The 26384-nt window shown below is 39.5% G+C and overlaps 1 protein-coding gene across 1 annotated transcript in view; it reads left to right on the forward strand.

The window, feature by feature from the left end:
- Window positions 1-8151: 8151 nt before the first annotated feature.
- The window catches only part of LOC126198781 (post-GPI attachment to proteins factor 2-like), a 120597-nt gene continuing 102364 nt past the window's right edge, over window positions 8152-26384 (forward strand). The window contains exon 1 of the mRNA XM_049935345.1: window positions 8152-8180. The gene's annotated coding sequence lies outside the window, so the exon portion shown is untranslated. The remainder of the gene's footprint in view (window positions 8181-26384) is intronic.

The following is a 26384-nucleotide window of genomic DNA, read 5'->3' on the forward strand; positions in this document are numbered from 1 at the left end:
GGTCATTTTAGACTGGGCTCTGACGTTTAAGAACATACAGAAAACGTAGCAAAAAAAACTGAACACCAAAACTGATATAACCAGAAAACTGTCTGCGTCAGGGTGGCGTGCAAATGCAGATACTCTTCGAATTGATACATTAACATTAATTTGCTCCACGACAGAACACTATGCTCCAGTGTGGAGAAATAGTATGCATGTAACATACTTGATCTCAAATTGCATCAAGCAATGAGGGTAATCGGAAAAGTGGCACTACTAAATGTGCACCACTGACATGTCTGTCTGTATTATGTAATATTGTAAATCCATCAATAAGACGAGAAGCAGCAGCAATAAGTGGGTTCTAAAAGTGCTTCACTCACCAGAACTCACTTCTATATAGTTGGCTACAGAGTACACCTGCCAGCAGGCTCAAATCTAGAAAACCACCCTGGCCAATGCAAGATGTGCCTCTTGTATATGACGTTTGTCAAGAATGGAAAGAGGTTTGCAGAGATTTCCTACGACTAATTCTCATCTTATAACTGACCCTAACAAGTGTGTGAATGGATTGGTCTTCTAAGAAAACTATGGACACCCCTCAATCGATTCCATATAGGGCATGGAAGATAAGGTGCCTGTTTGTATGAATGTGGGTTGGAAGCTGCCTCAGTGTGTGATTGAGGTGTTCTGTGCAAACTGTGCACCACCTGATTGAAGAGTGTGTACTACGAAAATTTCTTAGTGGACTCAGCGAGCTGCATTTGGTGGCACAAAGAGCTGCAGAGTGGTTAAAGAACTTAGATATTCAGTTACAATATTTTCTGTAGATTGTTTGATTACTTGTTTATGTTGCATATATTTTGTGTATATTTAACCTTTTATATATGACCATGTAAGCCATACAAATAAATAACAATAAAAATATGACTGTCTTATTTAATTTTGTAATCAGTCTTTGTATTATTGCACAGAACAGTCATTACTCAGTGGCTACACCAATTAGAAAACTATAGTATTTACATTAGATTTTAATTAGATCAAGATGAACTCACAAATAAATTTACTAGTTACACTACACTGTGACATTTGCATACATTGACTAAAGCAAAAATTATTATCATTATACTGAAATAAAAATACCTTTACAATACAGACTGCTGTGTGTAATTTAAACTTCAGCAAGTCCATACTCTGTTACAATACTTCTGGAATACATTGTGTCATTTCAAATGGTGCTGTGTTACTTTACTTCAAGTAAGACATTATAAGGAATTGCTAAAGGCTAGAATGAGATTCCTATCACAAGGCTTAGTATCATTTAGTAATTTTACAAAGTATTTACTTACTTAGTTGAAGACCAAGTCCTTTTTTGCCATTATGCTGACAATTCAGGTTCACAAGTAAACGATCAAGACCTGTGCTGTCGAATTAACAAAAGGTAGAATGAGACAGATCTGCCTATCAGAATTTGCTGAAGCTGTTGGATGGTGGTGGTGGGTGGAGGCAATGTGGTCAGTAAGTTAAATAGCTTTAAATTTTTCTGAGTGTCAGTCCCTGCCCAGTAGTTGAAATAAAAAGGCAGGTCACGCTCACCTACAAGAAGGGTAGCAGAAGTGATCCACAAAACCACCATCCAATATCCTTGACATCCATTTGTTGTAGAATCTTATAATGTATTCTCAGCTCAAATGTAACATGATATCTCGAACAGAATTACCTCCTCCATGACAACCAGCATGTGTTCTGAAACCATCGATCTTGTCGATCATGTGAAACTCAATTCACATTGTTCTCCCATGAGATCCTACAAGCTAGGTACTTGTAGCATTTCTCGATTACCAAAAAGCATTTGACTCAGTATCACATCCATACTTATTATCAAAAGCACGATCGTATGAGGTATCAAGGAAACTTTGTAAGTGGATTGAGGATTTTTTGGTAGGGAGAATGCAGCAAATCACAGTGGGTGGAGAGTCATCAACAAATGTAGACAGACTTCAAATGTGCCTCAGGGGAGTGTGTTGAACTCTTGCTGTTCATGTTGTAAATTAAGAACTTTGCAGGCAATATTAATAGTAACCTTAGTGTTTTCGCAGATAATGCAGTTCAGTTATCTATACTGCTGTATAAAGACAAATTGTGGTTTAGTGCTGTTACCAAAAATCTCGAAACGTTATTGACCAATTTACTTACAATTTTTACATGATTTTAGAATATATATGGTGTATAAATATACATTTACTATATAAAGATAAAGGTTTTTAGCAAAAACCTCGAAATGTTCTTCACTGTTACACTTCAAATTTTTACACAATACTCCAATAAACGTTTGAAGAGAGAGGCTACATTTTTTTAAATATATGTATGAAAAGAGGGCATAGTTTAAAGCTATTACCAAAAATCTCAAAAAGTTACTGACCGATTTACTTCAACTTTTTACAAGCCTCAAGATCTAAAGGAATCCATTTATGGCAAGAGGAAGTAAAATATTTATTTGGATGAAATGATGTATTGAAGAAATCAGCTTTCTTGAAAATCGAACTCACATCAAACTGCCAAGTTTTTGTCAAAAAATTCTTTAAATGTAGAGCCTACATCTATATTCACTTTCATGTATTTAACATGATGACATGCCCCGTGACCATATTCTGGCCCCAGACTACACAAACTACACACAGTTCACTCCAGCAACTGAACCAATACAGGAAGAAACGGTATACCACTCCTGGGTAAGGTGAGTAGTATTCTTACACCCTCACAATAACTTGTTTCCCGTAATTATCCTGAGACAGAATACAAAAAAGACCTTCTCAGAACCAAATGCTAAATCCTCTGCCACTGGGCCATATACTACGCTCATTTGAATCACTGGTAACATAATGGAAGTCACATTTTACTCCACATTCACTCTCCCCTCTTAAATTTACAAATGTTGTTTGCAGTATACTCATATTTATTTTTCTTTAAAAAGGCATTAAGGCATTTTAATGAACAAGCTAATATGGGAATGTAAAATAAGGAATACAGAATGCAGAACATTTGATTATAGTGTGAAAACACAGTCTAATTCACAATGGTATAATACAAAAGCTATTTGAAGTAAAATACAAGAGAGAAATTAATATTTCTTCTATATATGCACAGAAAAGAGAAATATCATCTATGTTTCAGTCTGCATCGCAACAAAAAAAGTACAATAACTATGTCTGATGTGGAAGGAGAACAAATCACCCATAATGGAAAATTGTGTAGTTCCAACACAAATCTTCCTATCATTGGTTAACATATTTTTGTAAATGCTTGTATCAACATTGAAATTACAAACTAAAAGGAAAATTTATAGTCACCACCATGAAGGCCGGGTCTAAAATAATTAAAAAATCACTTATGTTTCACCAAGTACTGCTTTGCACAACATTTTTCACAACACTTCCATAACTTGTGTTGACTCTAGACACATCACATCATGTGGTGAATCGTTATAGTATCTCATGATAGTACTTTAAAGTGAAATTCTGGGAGTTGTGATGTGCAACCCATACATCTACTGTTTTGTTCTCTTATGATTAGTGCTATAAAACAGGCCCACAGTGTTGTTGATGGACATTAAACTCATAGTCGTTCGACAAGCCCTTTCATCCACTGGTCATTTAAGAAATTGGTATGTGACACATAGTCGATGTTGCCACAAGCCGCCCATCTCTCATGTTCTGGCCAGTGTGGTCCAGGGCCACAACTGTGGACATCACCCCAGTTCTCATTGTGGATGCCATTCGCAACTCTACCACTGTGCTCTGCTGCTCTGCTTGTCTCATTCCTCCCCTTTCTGCTATGTCGATACCCTTTCATTTGCACTATGATTTACACATGGACAACGTAATACCCTAATCCCTATGCCACTGTGCAATTTTTCACTCGTGTTGCATACAAGACACAATAACTTCCTACTCTCTTTTTTTAATATACCTTATATTGGAATTATTTTAAAGTTGTTTGTTTTAGTAATTGTCTTTGTGCTCCTCACTGGACTACGTGTTTCGTCAATTTCAGGAGTCAGCTGCCGTGGCACTCATCTGGCAGACACTTTGTGAAACTGGAGCACATCATGCACAATGTGGTGTGTTGACCCATGACTAGTCTGTAAACATGCTGCAATGTCATTCTGTGTCACTCGGCCGTTTTCCTTCACTATGGCTTCAACTTCTGCAATGTTCTGTGGAGTCACAACTTGTTGTGTCTGATCTGGACGAGGAGCATCTTCCACTGAAGTCACACCATTTGCGAACTTCCTACTCCATTCGTAGACTTGCTGCTGTGACAAACATGCATCACCGTACTGAACCTTCATTCGTCAATGAATTTCAATAGGTTTCACACCTTCACTACGCAAAAACCGAATAACAGAACTATGTTCTTCCTGGTGCAAGACGCAAGTGGGGCGGCCAACTTTATATGATACTGCGACGGTGTGTGTGCACATGCACTATGCTGCCACCTACAGGCCATTCTGCACGCTGTTTGTAGCATGCTTACCAACTTACAGGATAACGGCTCGAAATTTCGATTTGTTATTACAAATTTAAGGTTTTCAGTTGATTCGCCCTTGTATAAGAAACCTCAAACAGTTCGTGACTGATTTTTTTCAAATTTTTTCACAATTCGCTAATAAACATTTGGACAGAATTAGGCTACATATTTTTTAAATATAGATGGCATATAAATGCACATATCTACACTTCAATACAAAGACAAATTGTAGTTTAACATTGTTACCAAAAATCTTGAAAAGTTCTTGACCGATTTGCTTAATATTTTTGCATGATACTCTAATAACGATTTGGGCAAAAGAAGTGGCCCTTATAAGTCGATACAATTGGAAGAGAATGTATGCATATAACCATACCCTGTGATGTGCACACCACATGTTTGCCCTCCATGTAATCCACACTGATTCAGAGCATAGTGCAGGTTGTTTCAGTGTGAGTGAAGTAGCGGGTGTTTGTCGTGGAAAGTCATATAACAACAAAGTCGTGGAAATGGTGTGGTTATGCGTTTGCTGAGAAGTTAAATGGTGTCAAAATGCCAGCAAAAAGTGCCATACAATCCTTAGTCCGAAAATGGCATAAGATAGGACCTGTCCTGAACACATCAGAAACATTCCAAAATGTGCCTGCACAACAGGAAATGTGGCTGCAGTTCACCAGAAAATGCTTCAGAGTCCTACCAAATCAACTCAAATCCTGTCGCAAGAGACCGTCATATCACATCTATCCTGTGGTCAAACACTCCACCTTGACCTACAGGTGCATCCCTACTGAGCATCTGTTATGCTCCTCAGCACCTCGAGTTTTGTGAGATGCTGTTCAACGAGATAACAAGGAATGCCTTGGACATGGATCTGTACTCTATGTCTGATAAAGCCTGGTTTCACCTGTGGAGTTACGTAAACTCAGATAATCACAGGTCCTGGGCAGCAGAGACTCCACATAACTTGCACAAAACACCATTGCATGATCAGAAGGTTGGGGTTTCTTGTGCAGTGTCTGTACATCTCATTATTGGTCATATCTTCTTTCATCACACACTGACTTTTGTGCCTTACATTGCCAACATTTTGAAACCATTTGTGGTAACATTAATGGAGGAGGATAATACCTACTGTTACTTACAACAGGATGGAGCAACTGTAGATACAGCCAGATGAACCCTGGAGCACTTTTACTCAATCTTCACACCTAATAGAATTATTAGCAGAGGTCACTCTGGTTGTGGCCCTATATGGCCACCCAGGTCACCTGATCTTTCAGTGTGCGATTACTTTGTGTAGGGAGCTCTCAGTACTAATGTGTATCATAACAACCCACATAGTCTTCAAGAACTGCAGTAGGACATTTCAAATGAGACTGCAACAATTCCAGTGGTCTGGCTTCGATCTGCCTTCAGCAGCCTGCCAACGAGGGCTCAAAACTGTCAAGAGATTAATGGTGGTCACTTTCAACATCTGCTGTAGTCAGTTTAGTACCGGATTTCCTTTCCTCCATCATATATGTATGTATGTTCAATATTTGAAAATATATAGGATGTAATAGGTAAACATTGTTAGCAAAAATCTCAAAATGATCTTGATCGATTTGTTGTACAATACTATAACAAACATTCCAATGGACATAGGCTATATATTGTTTTCAACAACAATATATAGATTTTCTGTTAAAACGACTGTGAACAAAAATTCTGTGTGCTGTCCTGTGAAAATGTAAAGTTCAGTTTTATTTCTTGCAGTCAGTTTTAACTAAGATATCAGAGCATTTAGTCCACATGTTCTTTCTCCTTGCACATGATTTTAAACAAAATTCGTGTACATGAGAATGTGCTGTTCATTTTATTTCTTACGGTCAGATTTAACACAAAAGAGGAAAGTTGTATTTATGGCTTCTTGCCTTTTGATTAGAATACTACTACAGAATCTGAATTATCTAAAACTTTGTCATTTTACTCAAACACAGATTAAAACGATGCAAGATACTGTTATTGGAACAACTATCCTCACACACCCAGCAGCTGGAGAAGTCATTCTCTCATATCCCTTGTGTCAATGATCCACCTGATTTACTCATTCATTTCAAGCGACTTCAATTCCTAATCAAGATATCCTTTGGAACACCAATAAACAAAGCCTAAAGTCAGAGAGAGGGGGAAGAGGAAGTGTACACAGAGTGGGAGGAAATGAATAGAGAGAAGAGGAAGAAGGAAATGGATGGAGAGAGGGTGGGGAGGAGATGAACTGATACAAGGGGAAGGGGGTGAAAGACAGAGAGAGGGAGGAAGAGGTTTTTGGACAGGGAATGGGATGAGGATAACGAGATTGACAAAGAGGGGATGGAGGAGAAGATGGTTAGAGAGTTGGAGATTACGACATACGTCCGATTCCCACACACATTAGCAACTGCAGGGCATCGCCGGCTTCTTTAGTCTATAATAAAGTACTATCTGAAAAAAGCTGCACAAATATTAATCAGTTTTTGATAAGATTTCGCAGTGGTGTAAAGATTGGCAAACTGCTTCAAATGTTCTGAAATGTAAAACTGTGCAATTCACAATATATAACAAAAGTAGTATTCCATGACTACTGTATCAACGGGTCACAACTGGAATCGTTCAACTCAGAAAAATACTTTGGTGTAGCGCTTTGTAGAGATATGAAATGGAAAGCTCACATTGGCTCGGTCGTAGGTAATGCAGGTGGAAGACTTCGATTTATCGTAGAATATTATGACAATGCGATAAGTCTAGAATGAAGATTGCATACAAATTACGTGTGCGACCCACCTAAAATATTGCCTATGTGTGTGGAACCTGTCCAAATAGCACTAACAGGAGATACGGATAGAAAGAAGGACAATATGAATGGTTTTAGGTATGTTTGACCCATGGGAGAGTGTCAGAGATATGCTGAAGAAACTGAACTGTTAGACATTTGAAGATAGACGCAAGCTAACCAGATAAAGCCTACATACAAAGTGAACCAGCTGCAGATAATGAAATTATAAATATGTGTTTCGCTCCCATATTAATCGTATGGACAAGAACAGAATACCTGCACCGCGCACAAAAGCACTCCTCATACGTGAATGGAGCGGGCAAATATCCCTTGCCATGCCCTTCATAGTGATTTCCTATGAATAGAGTTGGCACGGCAGTGAGCCAGTAGGGTGTCTCCATTGGCCAGTTAACTGGCCGGTGGGGTAGTGGGGCGATGCATGTGCAAGTTTTCGTTGCCTGTGGAAACAGGGCCTAATGCAGTTATTGCAAAGTGATCGCATTCAAAGATACATGTGTTTTGCAATCTATGGAATGATGTAAACGTGCGAAAATCTATAATCACAAACGCAAATAGAAGTGTTTCCATGTCTTTTGAATAAATGTGATGTACATCATGAGATAATTGGCTAGAATGTGGTTAATATTCTCTGAGGGATTCACTTTACCATTTGATTAGGCACAGTGAATACTTAGGTAATAAAGTTTTGCATGTGAGTGTTTTCCCGCATCTGCAGTATGGATGTAGTAAACCGGCAATTTTGAATATCTGCTTATCGATTTTGTCAGTACTTCACGAATTCACTGCACGAGCGTTTACGGAAGTTGTTATGTGAACGGAAAGCACTGTGCGTGTCCGGACGGACAGTTTCTGTGTATATATTGCATGTAGACGCATGACTTGTTATTTAGAATAGTTTTATTAGATGCATGAGCAGTAGGAGTTCAATATGTTTTATTAACATCCTTACTATATCTTTATGGGAAATAACGTGTTTGCAATAATAATTTTATATTATTTGCAGTGATAGGTGCTCTACGGGTGAAAGTGACCGTGTAGTAGTAGTTTACGAATAATTGATGACAGCGTGAAATTTTATGTGCTAAGTGTTTCTTATGGAGGCGTTAGGCAATATTTTTGTCATAAATTGAATCCTGAAAGAATAAGTTCTTAAAATCAAACTACTGCTGTTAGTTTTAGTACATTATCGACTCGCTACTTTCAGCAGATAGGTCTGATAGCAAAAAGGCTACCCTCAACAAAGGAAGCTATCTATTGCCCAACTTTCATCAGTACAAGGATCTTAATTACCTACGTAAAAATCATTTCCAGTCAGTTTCGCGGTGCTAAGACGGTATCTGTCATACAGGTAAATATTTAGAATTAACTCACGTAAGGAGTGGCGTTCTCGGATTACAGGACTTATCTTCAGAAACGTATAACTCCTGCTCTCGAATTCCTCAATGTTAACCGAGCAAGGTGCTTCAACGAATAAGTTACACGACTCTTGACTCCTGGGGAGCAGTGTTCAAATACCTGTCTTGTTAACTAGAACTTTCCCATATTTTCCCAAATTGATGGGTATTTATGTTGAGATAATTCCTTTGGCATGAACAAGGCCCATTTCCTTCCCTGTCCTTCAAAATCCGAGCTTGTATGTCGTTTTTAATGACCTCACTGGCAGTGGGTCATAAACACCCTGATCTTCATGATTTTTGATCGAACTGTAGAAGTAGTGTGGTGCATTTCTTTCATAAGCAAAGTGTAGCACCCGAGCGCATTGGAAAGAAATTATTTTTTGTTTTGTATTGAGGAAGTGTAAATCACAGTCCAGTTGGAACCGACTTTTATTGGTAAACAAAAAATGAAAGTTTTTGAGAGTATATATTAGAATTCAGAGATATTTACAAAGACATCTACAGTTTGTGGTAGTACCTACTTCATAATTTGTAATGCCTTTTTCTTTTGCTGAGTGAATAATATATTTTCTTAATCTCTAGTGTCTCAGAGAATTCCATATGACAGAAGCTGAGGGAAAGTATGCAAATAAGCTATCACTCAGGCCTAATCATCAGTATAAAGACAAGCACATCTACATATAGACTCTGTAAGCCATCTGATGGTGTCTCGCAAAGGGTACTGTATGTAACACTGTCATTACTGCTTCCCTGTTCCAGTTGCTTATTATGGAAAGGAAGTAGGGCTTATTAGATTAGATTAGATTTACTTTCATTCCAGTTGATCTATAGTGAGGAGGTCCTCCAGGATGTGGAACATGTCAGAAAAACAATAATACATGACAAATATTTACAACTAGCTAATGTACCATTCCGCAGGTCCCAAGTGGAATGATCGTCATTTTTAATGAACACTATATGAGAGAGTCATTTTACAAATAATGCACTGAATTTAAAATAAAAAAGTTTTTTATTTATTTATGAGGTAATAAACATGTAATACAACTACTATAGGCCTAATACTTATTTACAATGAACACATTACTGCACTGAAATGGTGCAGAAGTTAGATTGTACTCACACACACACACACACACACACACACACACACACACACACACACACACACACACATTTACAGTGAACACATTACTGCACTGAAATTGCGCAGCAGTTATATATATATATATATATATATATATATATATATATATATATATATATATATATATAAATCAGTTGGTTTTACTGAGAAAGCTATGGTAAGCTTCTGTGAGTTCGAATTGTCAAAATGAGATTTTTGGTTTGGGCAAGTAGAATTTCTGACTATAGGCTAAAATAATAAGCTCTGTGGTTGTGCTGGGAGCTCTTCCCAATGATGTAACACCAAATGAAGTGTTATAATGCCCTTATTAGCTTGTTTTCTAAATTCAAAATAGTTGGTATATTTTTACAAATCAATTGAGTGTTCACTGCTGTGAATCTCTTTTGCTTTACACAAGCAACTATATACAGGGGATAGTGTAAAATCCCTGTTTATTTCAGTGTCATTTATTATTTCTTTGATTGAAAGTCGGAAAAATAGCGTGGAACACAGGTTACTAATAAAATGGACGAATATAGAAGAAAACTAAACATTGTACAAACTGGTAATTCTCAGCCAGCATTTCCACATTATGATGGAGGGCATTTCATCAGTACTTTGTAATATTATTGGTACATTGTTGCTTAATAATTTTTATAGCTCATGATAAAACATCAACTCTTACATTTACATTGGAGATTACAATGTGTGGGAGTCGTCTTATATCATGTTATGTTCAGAGTGCTTGGCAATGGTCTCAGTAATTAACACATGTTTGTAGCAGATTATTTCTGTTCCAGCACATACAGAGGATCGACAGTGTGCACTGGTGTAGCAGTACAATTTCTTTGTGCTGAAAACCTGCGTGTGCTAATGTGCCATGACATTGGTGATGTCAGTGGAAGCTATTCAGAATATTAACATTTTTGTCCAGCAGTATATGAAAACATTGTTGGTTCAGAGATGAAAGAAAGGATTGCTACCTGTGACCAGATTAAAAGAGCAATTATTTAATCTCCATTAAACAGGGCCAGTGTGAGGCCCAAGCGACATAAGCTACCACCCAACTGTAAGATTTATATGCAGGACATACTACAGTTAGTTGCAGCTGATTGAGTTGCCATGGAAAGAGGGGTGTCCACGTGCAAGATGTCTATATAGTGCATATAACAATTAGCAGCAAAAACTGACAGATGAAAGTGTAAGAGGGGAAAGGCGCGGGGGGGGGGGGGGGGGGGGGGCTCCAAATGATAAGTGGCTTGTGAGGAAAAATGTTCTCTAAGTGGTTCTGGTTATAAACTATTATACACATTCAGATTATTGGAATATTGTAGTTGGTGACATCAGCACTTTGTGTATGCCCAATAATTGGTTTCCCAACGTCACAAATCTTACACTTCTGACTACTACAAATATTGCGAGGTTTTTCTACATTTAAAAATTCTTTAACATTTTGCGGCCCTTTCAGCAACTGTGTAAATATTAATTTTAATAATTAACAGCCTCAGTTTGAGTTCCAGTACAGCACTTGTGGCTGCCGCATTGCGGTCGCGAAGTGGGGCCGAGGCAGTTCCACATAAGTCTTAGGCCTATAGTCTGACGATAATTTATGGATTTGTAGTTTTAGCTTGACAATGTCCACTATGGAAAGACAGTAGTTCCTGTTATTCTGAAGCAGGTTAGGTTATCCCAGCTGAAACCTAGGTAAATTCTAGGCAAACGGTGCAACTGAGGCTGTTAATTATTTTATTAAAATTCAAATTAATTTTTCTATGTTGACAGATGGAGGTACTTTCCCAGACAAGTAGTTTACGAGACATTAATGGTAATTACAAGACATTAATAGTAATTCTTAGAATCCAAGCAAATAGAATTACCATTGATGTCTTGTAAACTACTGCATCTCGAAGGAATTATCTCAAAAAAGGTGATGTTACTCGCCATTAAATTACTGAAACAGATGATTTCAACAATAAATTAATTTGTACTGCCTGTTACTTTGACATTAATTAAAATTAAACCTTTTACTGAAAGCATCTTACACTTACAACTGAAGTAAGAAAACAATAGTGTAGTGTGACGAGTAACAGTGCACATAAATGCAATTAAGGAAAGTGCGCCAAACACGCTAATATAGATGCCAGTGCGAGACCCAGTGAAGCACAATGTACTTGCTTTATTATCAGAGTGTAAGTATTTGTTAATCAGAGCAATCTGCAGTGACACCTCTCATTGCATCACTGTAATGAAAGTAAAACGTCAAACTCCGAAAAAGGAATTAGGCACTGCTTTCATTGCGTTCACTCCCCTGCATTGCATGTTAACAAACTATACTTTATATCTACATGTGGACAGCTGTTAGCTTCATTACAGCTTTTATTTTTCAATGATGACAAAGTTTGTGTTGCACTGTGTACAAGTTGTTACCCTTGAAATGTCTGATCTGATCATGAACTTTCAAGTAATACACTGCTACCATTAAAACAGCAACCCTGATACAATGACATGCAACAGATCTCACATTGACATGAAGTGTACACAAGTATATTATATCAAAATTATTAGTATTTCAGTTCAAATTCATGTAATATGTATGGATAACAGCAACATTTTGCATACTGAAGCTGGGTATACTTCGATCGCTCATACACCAAAAGTTTTATAGTTGTTGCTGGCTCTCAGCTTGATGATTGGTATATACTGTTTGGTGGTCAAGTTCCATCAGTATACACTAAATGGCACCATGTATTGCCAATTTTCTTATCCAACTGTTGACAAACAAGATTTGGCTTACAATTATATATGACAAAGTATGTTAAAATCAGGTTGTGCAAAATCCACCAATATCATTTAACTGCAAAACGACTGGTGTGGTCAACTATATAATATATGTTACTCCAGCATTTCTCAAAACATACCACTGATTAGCTTTTTGTTCGCATGTACATAGCTGCCACTGTATTAAGATTTCTGTGGTCATGTGCATGGTTTCTCTGTTTTGGGGTTACTTTGACCACTGATCATTGTTACCCAAGGATTGTGGATACGTAGTTTATTAACCCTTTAACTGCTCTGGACGTGTTAACATGCTGCGCGCCTTTGTACCTGTCCCTGTGTGCTCTGAACGTCAGAGTACCAGGTATAAGGACTGGTGGTGCACGTAAACACATTCAGAGCACACAGGGAGAGCTACAAAGGTGCACGCGTTAACATGTCAAGAGCAGTTAAAGGGTTAAACAGTGTTGTTGATGTTAGTGACTGTGTGGACCTAAGGATTACATACAGTAACCATCAGTGTACAGATGAAGGCTCATTTGTACCTACAGCTAAGAAAAACAAATGTCAATCATATGTTGCACAAATTACAAGCTGTTGTGGTACGACATATAATTACAAATATCTCTAGAACCAAGGAATGAAGTTAGTGTGACCACAAGTGCCAGATATTGCCTCAGTAAGTGAAGAACAGATAGCCTTAAGTCTAACTGCAATGGATAGGTTGAAACTAGGATTTAGGTCTGAGGGGTGAAATTGAAGGTATTATGCTGAGCAAAATTTGTAGCTATGTGTATGGTACTCCATCATAGTACCTCTCATTATATTTATGATTTTGATGATGGATCACATTGTTTGATTTATGTACTGTAAGAGGTTTTTTTATGAGGTTGAATAAAGCACTTAAGAAAACTTTAGATCAATGTATTTATTTAATGGTAGTTGAAGTTTCATTTCGTTTTTAAAATACTGATCACAAATTTTTTGAATGATAGCTGACAGCTGTGGTGGAAGTACTGACCCCGTAAGTGTATCCTCAAGTCTGTGTTAATTTTGACCACCTGTTTTTTTCCCCCATGTCTTCCTCTACATTTTAGAAAATTTGTTCTATTCCTTAGAATGTAACCCTTTCATCCAAGACCTTACGTTCACTAACATACATATCACAGAAGTTAAAAAGTAGTCATGATAATCACATTTAAATCTGAAAATTGATTCAGGTATTCCCAGTTCATGGCATAAAGAAATATGCAGCAGGTTTCTCTTTCAGAAATATCAAAGTCAAAATTCTACAGTGTCCATATTGCAGTCTGTTGAGAATGCAGTTTATCATTCCATGGTGGTGTTGCTTTCTTTGGTTAGGATACTACAGGTGTCATGCGGATATTGAATACGTAGGTTCAGGAGGGCCATTCTGGATGTTGGTAATCCAAAGTGATTAATGCCAAGAGGACGGACATTGTTAGCTCTGCTGTACAAGGTAATACAGTTACCTGATGGACCTTGAATGAGAAGTGGACACTTGTATGTGGTAAAACTAGTATATACAGGGATAGTATGATGACGTCTGGAGCATGATGGACTGTTCCTTTTGTGCAGCACCAGTGGTGCACCCAACAAGGAGATGGCACAGAGTATTACCACATCATCTTTTCTGGCGGGTGTCGGTCCTGCGTACAGTATCATGATAGACATATCCAATATGTGGAGGTTCCAAGGAGAACAAGTATCATAATGATATAGGTTCAACACCTGGTGTGATGGTATAGTGTATCATTCAGTAAGCACCTCACTCTGGTTAGCATAGCCAGTCATTTGAACAGGATGCTTACCATTTCTAATGTGTTATCACCAGTGGTTGTGCCCTGTCTTCGAGGTCTCTCTGCTGTCATCATTCAATAATATAATGGAAGGCTACATATTCCTCATGCTATGCTGGCGTTCCTTAATATAGAGGGTATTCAACTGTTGCCCTGGCCAGCACAGTCTCCAGATCTTTTACTCACTGAAGTCATGAGATGCTGAAAAGAATGGCGCACCAGTGCCAGCCACCATAAGTAATGAATTCTGTTATAGAATTTAAGCAGTGTGGAATGATGTGTGTGTGTCCATCACCTAAGCTCTGTTAGACTCAATATCCAGCCTGGTTGGAGTTACTGTTGCTGGTGTAAGTCTCAGCTGTGTATACCATTTTTTCGCGCCCTGTGTATCCAAAATTAGGTATAGATTTAATTATTTATTCTTAGAGCTATACTGTATACAAAGAATAACTATAAAAATTTTGTCACTTGTTATCCTTCCGGGTGTTGCAGTTTTGATGGTCAACAATACAGTAATTGATAAAAAGGAAACCAAACTGTATAGAGACAAATAAAATACCTAACTAGTGTCAAATCAATATAACTCTTAATTACAAATGTGTACCCTAACTAGTATCAAATTAATATAAATATTAATTATGAATATATTTCCTTCATCATTGCTCTCATACTCAATAGGTGGGTCTGTGAAAAAATAGAAATATGATGACAAAAAGGACATATTGCAGGAATTGTCCAATATTAAGTCATGGAGACAGAGTTCGTTCAGGAAACCCATCACAAGAAACTGGTCATTGGATTAAGATGGCCCAATCCCCTCATTTTTGTCTTCCCTTGCCCTCATGATCAGTTAGTTCTCATAACAGGTGAGTGTAAGTAACCTGCCCCCTCCTGTCAACCTTCCCCAACTTGTCCATCCTTCCTCCCTGAGGGAGCTACTATCAATTCTGAAAGCTAGGATATAGTGTTTTCTGCTTGTATATGTAAGTAGCAAAAGTTCTGGAATTTTGCCTCCTGGTGGTAAGAAATGCCCTTGTTAGGGTTTTGTTTAGCACGAAAAAAATGCTATCACAATAAATAAAACAGAAAGCACATTTAAATTTAAACAAACTCAATTAATGAAAAAATCATAACAAATGTCAGCTGTAAATGTAATAAAAATCTACAAATTTGCTAGTGAAGATGAAATGTGGAAAGAATTGTAGAAAATAACATAGACATTTAAACAAGTCAGATGATATATAAAAACAGGAAGCTCAAAAAAAGCAGAAATGCATATAGGTCCACTCTTCTGCTTAAGAGTGGAAGCAAGATGGTCATTAACAGCTGCAAAAGAATAATGTTGTTGGCAATTATATATAGAATTGTGTCTGAACTCCTGTTTCATAATTTTAATGGCCAATATGTGACATGATGAAAAAAGATTCTAGAAAGGCTATTTGTGCATGGAACAGATTCAAAGTGCTAATTTACAAGTTGACTGCCACATAAATAGTGATGAAAGGTGGGAGTATCACCACATGAGGCCCTGCCGTGGCAGCCAGCAGGCACATGGCATCTGCAAGGATCTCAAAACGAATTTTTTTGAGGGTTGATGCTGGTCCGTCAGATTTGTCTGAAAATTTAAGAACAGCAATAAAACAAGCCACAGTTTAAAGAGGGTTGTACAAAACTAGCTTCCAGACATATTTCACAAAAATTAGTCCAAGTTTACAACAAAAGATTGAAGATTCATTTAGTGTGTCAGTAAATTTAAATATCTTTGTGAAGGCGTGTTATGGAGAGAACATTAAACTTTGAGTTAGAGGCAACGAGTTTACCAAAGAGATCTAAAATAAGAGATACTTACCTCCCTACCCAAGTTGCTAAACTTCATTATAATTTAAATATAATAATCGTATTTCTTGGGTTCGCAGCTGTTTATTTTCAGTTAGTAATTAAACAGCGTGGTGGTGCTTTATTAAGTATGTTAACTGAATTAAATAATACAGTACTGAATATTTAAAGTGAGGTTTTCAAAGCACACCTGATCTAGAGATACATTAGACTCCCTTGACATTTAAAATAGTCTAAGTCCCCTCATACTATTAGTAACTGGAGTTACAGGAACAACATGCACTGCTACTGATAAGATTTTGATGAACAAATTGAGATAGCAAAGTCATACTGTGTACCACATAGTTGTTACCTCTTGGCTCATGATCTTCAAGTGCTGACTAACATCATGGTGCACCCCATAAATAATAAGTACTGAAAAACCACAAAGGTAATAAATGGAAAAAGGAATTGAGGCATTCAAGAAGTATTTGTGGAATACACTCTGGATAGACTATATATAGCTGGAGCCACTAATTGATTATTAAATCTGTAGAACTACCAAATTACAGGGATGTTGATTGCTACATTTTACACACTGTTTCAGATAGTCCAAGACATTTTTCATATGATTAAGATCAGTCTTATTAACAGACGAGTCAATGTGTGACAGGGTGCATGAGTGTTCATTCAACCAGAAATGTATGTGTGTGGCCCCGTGCACATGTCTATTGTCATCTGGGAATATGGTAATGTTCACAATATTCAAGAAAGTGCAGAAGTGATGGCAACACTTGGTTACCAAGAAAGTTGAAATTAACATCATGGTTCACGGTCTCCTGAATGAGTAGACGCAAGGAATGGTATGGCTCTTGGTGCCCTCAGCACCTTATATCATTTGAAAAGAAGCTACATAGTGACTCACAGCACGACACTACATTCATTCAGTCAGTTACTATACAGTACCAATGTTGTTTGGCCAAATAAAGATGTGCAGCCTTGTGTATCACTGTGAGAAATGGCCTCTCACAAGGTACCCAACTACAAATGGCCTTTGCATTCAGTTCCCCAAGCAATTTCTGCTCAGTGTGTTCCTTTGTGAACATTTGCTGTCGTCAGCCTCCCCTCACCAGTGTCGACATGCCCAACATGTCCGATTCCAGAATTAACAGACACAGCACGTGCAGCCCACTTCCTGCTTTATGACTGTCCACTTGAGGAGCCAGTAGCACAGAGGGAACAGACTCTTGTATAGGACGATGCCAGCCTCCAGTGCAGGAACTCGCCCCTGTGAGTGGCTGCATATGGCATCTGGGAGCAATCGGGGACGCAGTAAAGTGAGCAAAATGGTTCAAATGCCTCTGAGCACTATGGGACTCAACATCTGAGGTCATCAGTCTCCTAGAACTTTGAACTACTTAAACTAAGGACATCACACACATCCATGCCTGAGGCAGGATTCGAACCTGCAACCATAGCGGTCTTGCGGTTCCAGACTGAAGCGCCTAGAACCGCTCATCCACACCGGCCAGCAAAGTGAATAGCTGCACTGCCAGAGTCCTGAGCTGCTGCCCTCCGAGGCAGGTGTCTGGCAACAGCTAAGTGATACTGAGGGAGGCCCTCTAGTCATGAGCACTAAGTCCAAGAAGGCAGACTTAGTACTGAGAGCTGGTCTAGCAGTGGCCAGTACTCGTAGCACGTGCGTGCTGTTCCACATCGACCAGGCACGCAGCATAGCCCTCATGTCATGTTGGGTACTGCTGGACTGATCCTCTCCTGCTAAAATGGGAGGGCCTTTATACTCAACTTTAACCCACTTGTGCCGAGGTTCTGTTTTCCATCACATACTGAAAACATGACAGTGGCCAATGGGTGTGGTAAGAGGCCGCTGTTGCAGAGATGGCTTGTAGTTTAGTAGACTCATCAGTATTGTAGATGTTCATCTGCCCTTGATACACCTAGAGTGGGGCCTGCAGCTGTTGCAGTGATGTAATGACTTCTTTGTCACCCGTGGCAGTCTTGCATCCACTTTGGTGGTGCTACCATTTTTCGTGTCAGATACCAAAATTGTTTATTTACCCCTTCAGAAGGCCCAGCTCCTGGGTCTCAGTCCCAGACCTGTCTGTAATAGACCTGAACAAATATGGACAATTGTACAATATTTACAGTTTCCTTTCTTAATGCCTGTAACCTCATCTTCAATGGCTGCTACCTTATTCTACAGGATTTCAGCCCTGTGATTCCTTCTCTTACACTAGTATGTCTCACTATTACACAGTTCTTATTAAATATGTCAACACACTTACAACTACTGAGATGTGCCACCCCGGCATTGTGCCCCTTGCATCATTTATGTCCCTCAAGAGTCTGTCAAGAGTCGCTTGCCTTATTCAGTAGTTTTTACATTTTAAGTACTAGATAATATAGCTTTTAACACTACTTGCATGTATTCATACACATTTCCTTACTTCACACTTCCGTTTTCAGTGCTTCGTGCAGTATTAGCGATCCAGACTGGGATGTGTGCCAGTGGTTTACTTGGGCGGGCAACTCTGTCTCAAGTAGATGAAGGCGGCACAGAACAGAGTCAGAGTTAGCGCTGTGCCTGATACGGTGACACTCAAAGTCAAGACCATACTGTGTTGCTTTTCCTGAGACTGCTGGACATCTGTTCCACCAAAATACACCCTTCTTAATTATCCATAAGTTGGTTTAGGGAGAGGGTTAGGTCTGGCTTCAAAGAGTTGTGGAGAATAGTCAAATTCTGCTCTGGAAGTACCTCTGTGAATTTCTCTGGCCAGTACAGCTGTAGCTGTGTCATGTTCATCTTTGTAACCCATGAAACAGTGCCTGACAGGTGAAATGTCAATCTGGTTATGTCGCAAACCATTGTATTTATCAGCAACCCACTGCTGTGCAGTTCCAGTGTCTTTGCCGTTGTGAGCCTACACTGCTTACAACAATTTGCTACCACCACTGTGGAATTATACGTGGAGTAAATCCAATGTATCCCTGCTTGCTGAAAATGGGCTGCAGCTCCAAACTGTCTTGTGAAAAACGTTGCCTGTCTATTTTGTCTGGGTGCAAATGAATTTTGCATATGTCCATGCCAGTATGGTTGGCTCTGGTCGGGCAGATTGTAATCCTTTCCCTCTGACAGTGCTGGAATGCCTCTGCTGTTATCACTGCGTGTCAACCGCCATCCTGTGATGTTAGCAAGGTTTCTCCCATTTTACCTGCACAAACTTTAGGGAAGTTCCCCATCTTAATGGGTAAGATTGAATGGTGAGAACTATATCTTTTTGTCTGGTAAAGAGCTTTCCACTCTCTAAGAGCTGTCCTGGAGCACTCCAGTCCCACCTTTGGTGAAAAGATGCAGCACTGCTATGACTAGATCTCCTTCATCGCCATCTTTGGCACTCAGCAAGCTGGGAAAAGGGAGCTGTAACATCTCCTCCTCCCCCTTTTGAAAGGTCTGCAGTTATTTGTCAAATATCTTATACAGCTTATCTTTCCCTTCCGTGCATGCAGTTGGACAAAGAGAACAGTCTGTTGAATTAACACAACTCGCAGTCAAATAACATAACTATTCATTTACTTTTGAAATGCACTTATCTTTATAGCTCTCCACAGCAGTACTGATGGGAATATGTGTGGAATTATTTCTACTAATATAACACTTGATTTCCAATGTAATATAAGAAGCAAGTTAAGTATAGATTTAAAAGAGTTACCTGTCAATATCTTCAAAGCTAAGTTGTACAGAATACTAGTAAATAATCCTTTCTACACAGTAGACGAATTTTTTGAAACTGAAAATACTGTCTTTCAACACTGTATCTAGCGGATGGCCTTATGTAATCCAAACTAAATTGTATTTAGTAATTAATGTTAAAAATGTAAGTTATCTTGACGTTGTCTATTGCTTTATAAGCTGAATGACAATAAAATTTGATTGATTGATAGCTGAAAAAACTGAGCTGTGTTATGTGGCAAGTATGTTAATCTCGCACTCTAACTGTTGTAAGTGCAGTTACAAACACTGTCCACTAGATACAACTAAACACTATGAATATACATGTCTGACATAATCTTCACAGAGTGCTGACATGACGTCTCTGTCCACTCCAAGTAGACGTAGTACTGCAACTGGAACTCAAAACGGAACTGCCATGTTTGTCCTCCACAGCTGTATTTCATAAGCACTTCACGGTGGCAGTGCCTCGCAACTCCCAAGAGCCGTGGCTTAAGCCTTGTCGGGATTGGTGCTGTCGGTGGTGCTGTATGGACATGCAGCATCTTTGCGGTGGTTGATTGCTTGTGTGACAGTATCAATGATCGACAACACCCACACAGCTAATATACATAAATCCTATACACAACTACAAAATTGTGGCACGCAAACTTATCCAGTAAATGTTTCCATAAAATCCTGCTGCTTTTTGACACACCCCTCTTCCTTACTTTAATTCTACCTAGCTCATATTGTTAACACAACACAATACAAAATAATCACTATTACCCCTCATTTCCTCGACCTCAGACCATATGGTATGTCTCGTACCATTTTTCAGTCTAACCATGTCAAATGGTGACATTATCTTCCTTCTATAAACTGACTAACCAGGGAATAACCCAGTCTGTTATAGACCATTGAATAGTAAGCTGACATGATGAATGACAAATACATACCCCAGTCATTGTGGTGAAAGTTTACATAGTAACTCAGCATCCTACCAAAAGTAGGATAAACATATTCCAGTCTATCGTTAGCTTGTGGGAGCAGTGGAGTTGTTTTTAATTTCTGAACCCGTATCAAATGATACAACTGTTTCATTAAGTCCAAGTTGAAGGTTTTCTGTTGATCACTGATGTATGTCTCAGTACGCCAGACTTGAGCAACCAGCTATAAACCAAGGCTTGTGCAACCATTATTGCTTGCAGATTGAGGATGACAATCATTTCCATGGATTGTGAGACATGGTCAATAATTGTTAAAACAAAAAGGTTTCCCACTGTAGTCTGATTAAATGGACTGAAAACATCCATCCCAATCATTTTGAATGCTTTACTTGCTTTTAGTAACCTCTGTCATGGTATCTGTTAATGTCTCATGGCTACTCATTATTCACAATGTACACAATTTTTCCCATATTGATCCACATCGTCCTTCCACCAGTACCATTCTGATACCTGCCGGTTCATGGCCGTCTGATCTCCATGCCCAAATAGCTCATGCTCATGTGTTTCTCATAACATTTCTTCCCTGAGATTTGCTAGTACTACCATACACAACCCCAAACTGGTTAGCTTGGATAACAGGCTGTCATATGTGCTGAACTACAGCCGAGTCACTGCTTGTAGACAGCATCAGCGGTTTGTACCTCTTGCCTCCAGCAAGGCCTCTGCCCACAGCACATGTATTCCAGCTACATCTCTGTTCAGGTCATCCACTGTTCCGTCTTCTTGCCTACCTTACACACAGCTTAATAGTCAAATTCTCTCAACCTTATCACCCATTTGTTGAGCCTGCTACAACAGTCCTTCAACTCCAATAAACATTTTAGAACTACATGCTAGCTCACTACCTTTAATTTTTTCCCATTTAAATAACACTGAAAATATGTAACTCTATAAATTAACTGAGCATTTCCTTTTACATTGTGGAATAGTCTTTTCTGCTTTATTTAGTTGTCACAAAGTTAACCCACCAAATGCTCCTCACCATTCATTACTCTACTCAGTCAATATGCTAATGCCTGATTAGAAGCGTCACTTGATATTGCCAATTCCATATGATAGTCTCAAAAGTCAACACTGGGCTCAGTGTCAACACGTTTCTCAATCCCTCAAAGGCTGCTTAGCATTCCTCAAATTTTGCATCTTTCTTCAATAGCTCCATGAATGGTCTAGCCACATCTGTGAACCTCTTCACAAATTTCCTGTAAAAATTTGACAGACCTAAAAATTATTATAGCCCCTTACTATCTCAGGAACCGGAAAATCTTGCACTGCTCGAGCCAACCTCGGGTTTGTCCTTACCCATTCTGTACTTAATATATGTCCCAAGCATCCTACTTCTCTTAAGACAAAAGAGCAGTTCTCCGTGTGCAGCATAAGATGTGCAGCCCATAACTTTTTGAAAATTTCTCTCAGCCACTGAATATGCTCTTTCGTATCCCTTATGAATACATTTATGTCACAGAGGTATAATAACACTGCCAAGGTTACAACTGTCGTAGTACCCTATTCAAAAGCTGCTGGCATCCTGTGGTATTGATAGTGACCCCAGGGAGCCAAGAACACAATTTTTGGTCAGACCTCCAGAACCGCTTTTAACTGATGGTACCCACTCCTTAAACTCCTTGGTTGAGAAGACTGGCACTGTCCTAAGTTATCAATGGTCTCCGTAATATTAGGTATCAAATATACATATGTCACCATTTTACTGTTGAGATATCAGTAATCACAGGAGAAATCTCAACTACTTTGGCATGATGACAACAGCTGCACTTATGGACGAATACTCCCTTCTATTATTCTATTGGCTAGCTCTTGATAATGATGTCTTCCATAATTTGTTGTAAATGTTGAAGTAAGTGATGTGGTTTATGATATACCGGTGCCTCATTCACCGTTGGGATTCAGTATTGAGTTTAGGATGTTATAGGTACGGGCCCACTAGATAAAATAGATCTTCAGACTCCACCAGCAACTTTCTCATTTCCACTCCTTCTGGTACTTCCAGATGCTCTACCTTCTTGTGCAATGCAGTTCTAGCAGCAATCTGCACCCGATCACCATTTCCACTTGCCGTGACACAATCATCCTTCTCTAAAATGTCCAAGTTCACTACTAACAGTTCGTTTGTCAGCTCACCTTCACTGCCTTTATCTAGATTCATGGGCACCATCTTCCCACTATCTCTCCCTTGTACAGGTATAATACTTACTCTTACAAAACAATATGATGGATCCAACACATTGTTTTCTTGTAGTGGCCCTATTACACGCAGCATATCAACAAATAAGTCAGGTTCTACACCCACCCAATATGACTTCTCAGTGCCCTGTGGCACATCATTTGAACCAAGTCTTAGTGTTTTTGTATGCAGTTTAATTGATATGTCCACTAAGTCCACAGTACTTCATTGGTGACAGTTTCCACCAGCTGGAATGTCGCCTCTAGGTTCCACTATATGTCACTGAAAGTCAATTTTGGCATGCTGTTTTAACAGAAAGTCTAAGATCAGGATCATACAGTAACACTCACTCACGTGGGGCACCATTTCCACAAACTTTACAAAACTGAACTTCCCCCACCTGGAATTTCAGTACTTCTGACCCTAATGACTTCATGTCGTTATCCCCTACCCATGCAGCCCACAGCCTGGTGGATTGAGTCGCTCCCAGCCTATAAGGCACCAATTGGCCAATGACACATGCAACACCATGTCCAACTTACGTTTCTGCCCTTCGCAATTCCACTACTCCACATTCCACTTCCATACACATATGTAGCATCAAAACTTAATGGGAACACTGTTTGGTGGACATGGGGTTCCCTTTTGTATTTAACGCTTCTGCACTTAGCCCTTGCCTCATCCTACCACTGAATCTATCATCCCATTGCTGGTATCTTCCCGTACTGTCCTTACCCCACTGAGGCTGCCTCCACTGCCTCTGGATATGTCCAATCATCCACATATACAACACTTCACATTTGCAGACAACACCCCACATTAATTCTGTACTCCTGTTGCCAAATCTATCTCCTGAAATTTTGTTACCTGTGTGACAGTAGAATACAGACCTTTCAGAGAACCAGTCTGAACTCTTCTTGACATATCTGGTGACAGGCTTCTTAGGAAAGCTTCGAGTGCCCTAGGTTTGATTTCCTGCAGTATAACCTTTTTTGCCTTGTCACTCAATCCTAACTCATGTGCCTGTACATCGATCTTGCTTATTTCATGTGCAAAATCCTCCAGTTCTTCTCTGTGTCTTATTGTTACTCCACTTAACCATTCTGGCAAAAATCTCACGCTGTTTCGCTTCATATATCAATGCAGAAGGCCTTGTTCCAACAGCCCAAATAGCTTTGCATTTTTCAATGCCTCATACACCTAACAAATGTTTTTGCCGCTTCTACTTATCATAACCTTACTACTTGCAACAGCTGACCATCCAACCAACTACCCTTCCCTGCCTTTCATGTAGGAAAGGCACCATGTCATAATCAAACTTTCAGGGCTATGTCTATTATGGGTTCCAGTGGCTGGGCTTGCCACTAATTGCTCATCCCTAACTGCTATTCAGCTTAGTAGTTCTATATTATCTACAGTGAACTGTACTACCTTACCCAGTAACACACATACTGCCACCCACTCAGACACGCCCTGTGTCCCTGACTCTACCATTGTTGAACCTTTGTTTCCAATATACTAATTTATACAATTCAGTACAATACAATACCACTCACAGTAGCCACATGGTCATGCCTGTGCCAGTAAGATGTATCACTGCCACTGACTCAGTACATGGTACAGTGTGCAACAGCAATGTAGGGAACACATCACAAGCTGCAGTTAATGCTCCCTGATAGAGCTCCTAAACTGTGACATGTCAGCTAGTTCTGAAGATGGTTATCCCACCTCAACCCTGAGTTATCTGCACATCAGAGTAAGTTTAACGGATTGCTCATTCACCTCACCATGATGGCTGCAGTTGTGACAATGTGCTACATGAAGGATGAATGTCCAGGCCACATCCTGAAACATCTGAAGACGATTTCTGACACCAAATGAAGTGGCCTGATGATGCAAGGTCCATTTTAGTGCAGAACTGGGTAGTGACGTCAGGTGTGGTGAGATGGTGGACTGTTTGCAGCTCAAATAAACTAGGTCAAAGATTGACTCATTTTATTACAAATGAAGGAACTACAATTGCGGCGTCACTGCTTGATGACCATATCCCTCTCAGCTTGACCAGGATGGCTTACAGTAAGCACTTGCTGTTGTCATCCTTCCCTCAGCTGCATCAATGTCCCCAGAACTGTTGACTCCAGTACCAATGAACAAAGCAAGTGCAGCCTACTTCCCACTTTAAGGTGGTGTGGGTGGAATGAGATGGGAAATCTTGTTGAGGATGCCAGCCGTGGGTAAAGAAACTCACTCCTTCAAGTGATGGCTTGTGTCGTGTAGGCAACCTCAGGAACATGGTGAAGTGGGTTGGGTGGTCACACTGCCTGAGTACTGAGCTATTGCCCTTCAGGGCACGTATCTGGTGGCTGCTGCGCAATGCCGGAGGCTGATCAGTGGTGAGCACAAAGTCCAGAAAGGCAGATGTTGTACTTGGAGATGGTGTGGTGGTGGCTGGCTCTCATAGTGGCTGCATGCTGTTCCACCTTGGCCCAGTGTAGCCCTCACATTCAGGAAGGTACAGCTGGACTAATCCTCTCCTGTTAAAATGGGAGGGCATTTATGCTCAACTGTAATGCACTTGTTGTCCAGAGGTGCCGTTTTCCTTAACATATTGAAACCACGACAGTTTTTTCATGACAGTGGTCAGTGCATGTGGTAAGAAGTTGCTGTTGCAGAGGCTGGCTTGTAGTTTAGCTGATTCACCAGAACTGCAGTTGTATGCCTGACCTCAATGTAGCAAGTGTTGAGCCAGCGGCTGTTGCATTGATGTTATAACTTGCTCAGGTCTGCAACTGTCTTGCGACCATTGTGGTGGGTCTACTATTTTCCGTGGCAGCACCCAAAATTTATTAGTGGCAGTACATCTGCAAGTGATACATCATTTCTTGTAAATATGTTGAATAGGGTATGTTGATTCACCAAGAAATCGGCCAACTTCATTGACGGTGTATTCATGGGTACATCTAAATACAGTAGCTCCTTTCTGCCATTCTATCACATCTTCACATTCTGTCTTCTCTCAGCAGCAACATCTTGTGCCCAACAAACTTCAGATCACCAAGATGGAATTAGACACAATTGTTCAGGGGGTTACAGCATGGCAATTAGAAAGCACATAGGTGCCACCGCTGCATGTGGTGACAAACCAGCCAGTTGGTTGGTGACCAAGCAGTGATTATGAATGCTTAGACAATACAAGATATCTGTT

Source organism: Schistocerca nitens, chromosome 8 (assembly GCF_023898315.1).
Source record: "Schistocerca nitens isolate TAMUIC-IGC-003100 chromosome 8, iqSchNite1.1, whole genome shotgun sequence".
NCBI lineage: Eukaryota > Metazoa > Arthropoda > Insecta > Orthoptera > Acrididae > Schistocerca > Schistocerca nitens.